Source organism: Zea mays, chromosome 10 (genome assembly GCF_902167145.1).
Source record: "Zea mays cultivar B73 chromosome 10, Zm-B73-REFERENCE-NAM-5.0, whole genome shotgun sequence".
Taxonomy (NCBI): Eukaryota; Viridiplantae; Streptophyta; class Magnoliopsida; order Poales; family Poaceae; genus Zea; species Zea mays.
Genome location: NC_050105.1, coordinates 139,716,832 through 139,722,970, shown reverse-complemented (window position 1 = coordinate 139,722,970; position 6,139 = coordinate 139,716,832). Strand labels below are relative to the sequence as shown.

The 6,139-nt window shown below is 52.3% G+C and overlaps 1 pseudogene; it reads right to left on the bottom strand.

Moving 5' to 3' along the window:
* Positions 1 to 4,083: 4,083 nt before the first annotated feature.
* On the bottom strand, positions 4,084 to 5,162 carry LOC109943128 (uncharacterized; annotated as a pseudogene).
* Between the last annotated feature and the right edge of the window lie 977 nt (positions 5,163 to 6,139).

Genomic DNA, 6,139 nt, shown 5'->3' with positions numbered 1-6,139 from the left:
CGAACTCCATCATCACCGACAACGGCACCCAGTTCACCAGCAAAAAGTTCCTGGACTTCTGCGAGGATCACCACATCCGGGTGGACTGGGCCGCCGTGGCTCACCCCATGACGAATGGGCAAGTAGAGCGTGCCAACGGCATGATTCTGCAAGGACTCAAGCCACGGATCTACAATGACCTCAACAAGTTCGACAAGCGATGGATGAAGGAGCTCCCCTCGGTGGTCTAGAGTCTGAGGACAACGCCGAGCCGAGCCACGGGCTTCACACCGTTCTTTCTAGTCTATGGGGCCGAGGCCATCTTGCCCACAGACTTAGAATACGGTTCCCCAAGGGCAAGGGCCTACGACGACCAAAGCAATCGAGCTAACCGAGAAGACTCACTGGACCAGCTGGAAGAGGCTCGGGACATGGCCTTACTACACTCGGCGCGGTATCAGCAGTCCCTGCGACGCTACCACGCCCGAGGGGTTCGGTCCCGAGACCTCCAGGTGGGCGACTTGGTGCTTCGGCTGCAACAAGACGCCCGAGGGCGGCACAAGCTCACGCCTCCCTAGGAAGGGTCGTTTGTCATCGCCAAGGTTCTGAAGCCCGGGACATACAAGCTGGCCAGCAGCCAAGGCGAGGTCTACAGCAACGCTTGGAACATCCGACAGCTACGTCGCTTCTACCCTTAAGATGCTTTCAAGTTGTTCATACACCTCGTCTACATATGAAGTCTAACCATCAAGGAAGGATCAGCCTTGCCTCGACAAAGCCCGACCCTCCCTCGGGGGCTAGAAGGGGAGAACCCCCTCTACGTCAAAATTTTCCTCGAAAAAAGTCTCCCATCAAAAAGGCTTTCGTGTCTCCCGGCTATATCAGTAACAGGACCCCAAGAAACGAATAAGGGTGCATGTAAGTGGCAAGGCCGACCGAGCCGAGGGACTCCTACGCCTCTAGGATACGGATACCTCACTCGTCGCCTACCACGAAAAATGACTCTTACTTGGGCAAGCTACCTACTACTGACGAACGGGTCCGGATACGCAAAACGGAAGGAAAAGAAACACAACCTTATATTATGATAATAAAGTGTTCGGGCCTCGGCGGCCGCAAAAGACACATATGCATTCAAAGAAAACTGCTCCGGCAGAATCAGGCGTCGCCCGGAGAAGGAGCCGCGCCCTCGGCTTCGTCTCCACCCTCGGCAAGATCCGCCCCGGCCTCGGACGACGGCGTAAGCGGGAGGATCTCTGCCTCAAAGGTGGTTGCCAGCACCGTGCTTGGGCCCGCGGCGGCCGCGTCGAGCCTCTAGACTTCGGCCAGGGCGGCTTCATCTTTGTCGGGGAGGCAATACCCCTCGCTGACCCGCACCAGATCCACGTCATAGTGGGAAGCGAGCACGGCGAAGGCCCACCTGACGCCGTGATGCAGCGCCTCGCGGAGTCTGCCACGCGCATGGTCACCCAAGGCCTGTAGGCGACTTTGAGGGGAGCTTCCCGAGGGGACGTCGTCGAAGCCAAAGACCCGGCAGAAGGCCAAGATGGCCTCGGACATGGCCGCATGGTCGGCCTCCCTCTGCTCGGCCGCCTGAGCAAGCGCCTTGGTGGACTTATCAAGGGCAGACTCGAGCTCTGCGAACAGCCAAAGCGGAAGACCTCAAACACGAGTTGAGGAACTGAGCTGAAACAAAATCTTAAAACAGCTAAGACATACCTTCGGCTCGGGCACGCTGCTCCGAGGATGCGGCTTGGGCCACGACTAGGTCTGCTGTAAGGGCTCCAGCCCGAGCAGACGCCTCGGCTAACTGGACTCCAAGAGCCTCAGCCCGGCTTTCGGCCTCGTCGGCCCGGCCCCAAGATTGGTCCCGCTCGCCGGTGATGTGGTAGAACCTCCCAAGTTATTGGGTCCACATGCACCTGTCCTTGTCTCAAAGACCTCAGACAGCTATGCATGTGCACTAAATAACTTAACAGGATCCGTCTGATTGCCCCAAGGACATCGGATAAACCACTTACAACCAGAACAGCAGGATTAAGTAACACAAATCACACACACAACATTTTTTTTGCAGCGGAAATCTTATTACCAAATTTTATAGGTTACAAAAATTTTCATTATATTCATCAGAGTGATTACAAAAGTATAAGTTTGAAATATATGCTAGCTCAAGTGACCATCCTCAATAAGAAGTATAGGAGAAGTACTAGACTTATAAGAAGGCCGAGCCCACCGGCACTTAACACCATCACAGCAACACAAGGTTAGAACCTGAAAAACAACAGGGAATAAAACCCTGAGTATGGAATTACTCAGCAAGACTTACCCGACTAAAGAAAAGACTCTCAAGGGTATGCTAGCTAGAGGGATTCAAGGTATGGCTTATCAAGAATCAAAGACTCTTTTTGCAGAAAAGCTTAATAGAAGTGGGTCCTTAAGCCATAATTTTACATTACAAATTAAGTACTTTTCCTGAATCTAGATTTGCCTAATCTAGAGCATTCACTTGTCCTACACTAGCTTTCTTTTAAAATCCAACTTTTGTTTCGCTTGTTATCTACGATGAAGGGCAGCGATCCAGTCTTCATATCCGAGAATTAACGACGATCCGAATCGATTAATACCCAGCTGGGGATCTCCAACCACACGACATATGCTTCTCTTAACTCTTTTGCACATGTCTACCATTCCCACGGATCCTCCACCACATGAACAGGTCCGCGCCACCCGAGAGCACACCACCCCTTTTAGGCGGTCCTTTGCCAGGAGGGTACGTGCCACTCTCGCCATCTCTCCACTCCCAGTGCGCGATTGTCTTTTCATGTATGGAATAGCCGGGTTCAAGCTTACCCATGACGAGGTATGTGGCTAGATAAAGGGTCCTAGATCAGCAGGCCAACAATCGGTACGGTCCTTAATCGACACAGACGGAGACACTACATCGAGACTCCTTTCTCGTGCAAGTCACCCGCCCGGTCTCAGCTTTATAATTTAAACCCAAAGTTTGGTACCTGACAGAGGTACATCTTTTCTGATGTTGAACCCATCACAGCCATGATGGATCCAACATCAAGTTTTATTTTTGAAAACATTCCCACCCACTGAAGCATCACCTTTGTTTTAAAACAAAACATTTTTGTTTGCTAAAGCAAAGCTAAGCATCATAAAATTCTTTTCAAAAAGGGTATCAAGGAAGGGTAATCAATTTCAAGGAAGGAAATGCATCAACGGTTTAGCACACAACTCCTATCACCTAATGCATCAAACAAGGTGATAAAGATTTTTAAAACATCAAGGAGGTGGCGAATGCACCGGGGCTTGCCTGGGTAACACTAGGTTAGTGTTTGTTAGGCGATGTCCGCTTGACGAGTATCCCTCGACCGAGTACTTGCTTGATTTAACCATCTTCAGGTTGGTCCATCAGCTTCATCCTGCGGATTAGCCCATGCTTGGGGTCGACTTGGGTCTTCTTCCGCATCACGCGATTAATTATCGTACCTCATGAGATGCACGATGCATATGTATGAGCACGAGTATACATAGTATGAGATAGATAATCTACGCTAAAAAGGATGAAACACTTAAAACCAAGCATTAAGCATCATAGATATCATAGCAGGGCATCAACTACATCCATTAACCAAATTGACATATTACACTAGATCTATTTTTATTCCTAGCTTTTTATTAACTATTTAAACTATGTATCTTAATTACTTGATTTATCGATTTACCTAAATCGATTATTACAATATAGGCATGCTAAATTAGTAAATTACTGACATTTATTGTGACCACAATTCTATTTATAGACCTAGTTTAGATCATTCATTAATCCACTCGCACGAATAATAAATTTGCTTACCCTGTCTAATTTGACGCGATAGTCGCAAGCACGACTACGAGTTCTGGCTGATGCCGTTGATCATACACGTCCGGCGAGCGAGGCACACAGTTTCCATTCTTGACCGAATATCCGTGGGATTCTTTTTTTTGTCGAGCTGGTGACGTGTGGCCAATACCAGAGCGTCTTCACGGCTTGGGGGCTTGGTGTAGACGAGGATGACGATCGACGACCTCGACGTGTCAGCGCGACGATTTCCATATGACGAAGAAGACGGAGTAGCCACCCCTGAATTAGGCTTTGTGGTCGAGCGTCTGACGAGTGTCGCACGAGCCTTGCTGTTCCACCATTGGATCTGACTGAAAACTGACCGACTTCCCATCTCCTCGCCACCCGACGTCATGACGAATTCATAGCGCAGGATCGCACCCGATTCTGCAACCCACGCGTGTGCTGTCAACAGGCTTGGGACCTCCGTCGAGCACACGATGCGCGAAGAGCGACATCAACAATAAGCGGATTTTGTGACATCACGCAGGGAAACTCCGAGCTGTGGCCAGCGCGTAGAAAGCAAAGCGCGCGCATGGAGTTGGGCGCAGGAAGAACAGAGGCCGGACTCAGCGAGCTGCGCGCAGGCACGCGACGACCATGGCAAGGGAGCAGAGAAAATTGTGCGGACGGCTGGAACAGAGACGGCGAGCACGCGCGCACAAAAAGCAGGGCGCGCAGAGGACAGGGAACTGCGACAACGAAACGCCATAGCTGGAGCAAGAGCGGGACGCGAACTAGGCGACGGCAGCGCGCAAGGACGATCTTGGCTAGGGGAAAAACTCCGCGCGCAGGGATTCGAGCTGAAAGGAGCCTAGGAAGATGGACGCCATGGGAAGAGGAAGAAGCAGCTGGGCACACTGCAGCTTGGAACCGATCTTAGAAACGGCGACTGGCACGGACGGGAGGAGTTCGCGGACAAGGAAGTTCCAGCAGGCAGAGAGGCACCGCGGCCACCATGGGGAACGAGCCGGAGCTGCGCGCGCGCGCAAGAAAATCGCTCGGCAGAAAGGACGGACAGGGAGCTCCAAGCACCGAACTGCAGCCGGAACCAGAGGCACTGTGAGCAGGTAGACATGGGAGGGACCTCGCTGGCTGAGCGAGCTGGAAGAGAGAAGCAAGGGGAGGGCGCAGGGAAAGAAGAAGCGCTCGGCGCAGGGAGCTGGGCGCCAGAGCAGGAGGCTTCAGGGTGCGGCGCAGGGACACGCGCGGTCAAGCGAACTTGAGTTGGAGCCAGGGAGCAGGAAATCAGGGCGACGGCGCGTGCACAGAGAAGCGACCGCACCATGGGCGTTCGCGGGCAGACGAACTAAGAAGCTTGAGGGAGCTCGGCGAGCTGCACGGGAGGAGCACGCAGGGAGGTACGCCGGCGAGGGAGCAGGAGAGAGAAGGGAGTGGCTGCGCGCGGCGAGGAAGCTCCAGAGAACTGCCATGGGAGCTCAGCAGAGAGGAAACGCAGGGGATGGGAGACGCGCTGGCATGGGAGGAAACTGGGGGTCGCGACATGGGCGATCTGGAACAAGCGAGCAGAGGGGCGCGGTCCGAGCGCCGGGCGCCGGGCGGAGTCGAGGGCGTGACCCAGGGCGAGCGCCGGCTGGAAGAAGAGCAGCGCGCACTGGAAATAACGACGGCCGGACGGTGGGATTTTTCTTCACACGTTGAGCGGCACGGCCAGGAAGATCAGCCATCGGCGGTGGGAGATAAGCTCCATGGCTGAATCCAGAGCACGCTAGAGATTCACGGCTGAAGATTGAAGCCTACGGGAGAGAGACGCGTGGGAGGATGATGATGCCGATTCTGGAATTTGAGCCACGCAGCAGTAGTGCTGGCGATGGGGATAGAGATCGAGCAGAGAAGATGCCGACCACCCAAGCTGGCGTTAAGAAATTGCCCATTGCAGATAAGAACATGGAGAGAGAGAGGATAAGGAGAGGGAGGAGAGATGTACGTAGGAGATATTTGCACAAGAGCTGGACGTTTAAGCGGTGGAATGAAATCAGCTAGGAAAAATTGGAATTTCCTTTCATCTACTTAAAAATAATCAAAATGTAGATATTTGGTTGGCTCAAACATTAAGGTCTAAAAGATGTATAAATGAGTTGAGCCAAAACAAGATCGACAAAAATATTTAGATAGGATTTGATGAATACTTCAGAGTCAGATTATTCGTATCCATTATTTCTATTTGAAGAAAATTAGATCGAGACAAGAAACTGTCGGCGTTTCGAGACCGGGGGGTCCCTCAGGCCGACGAGTGAGTGCCGC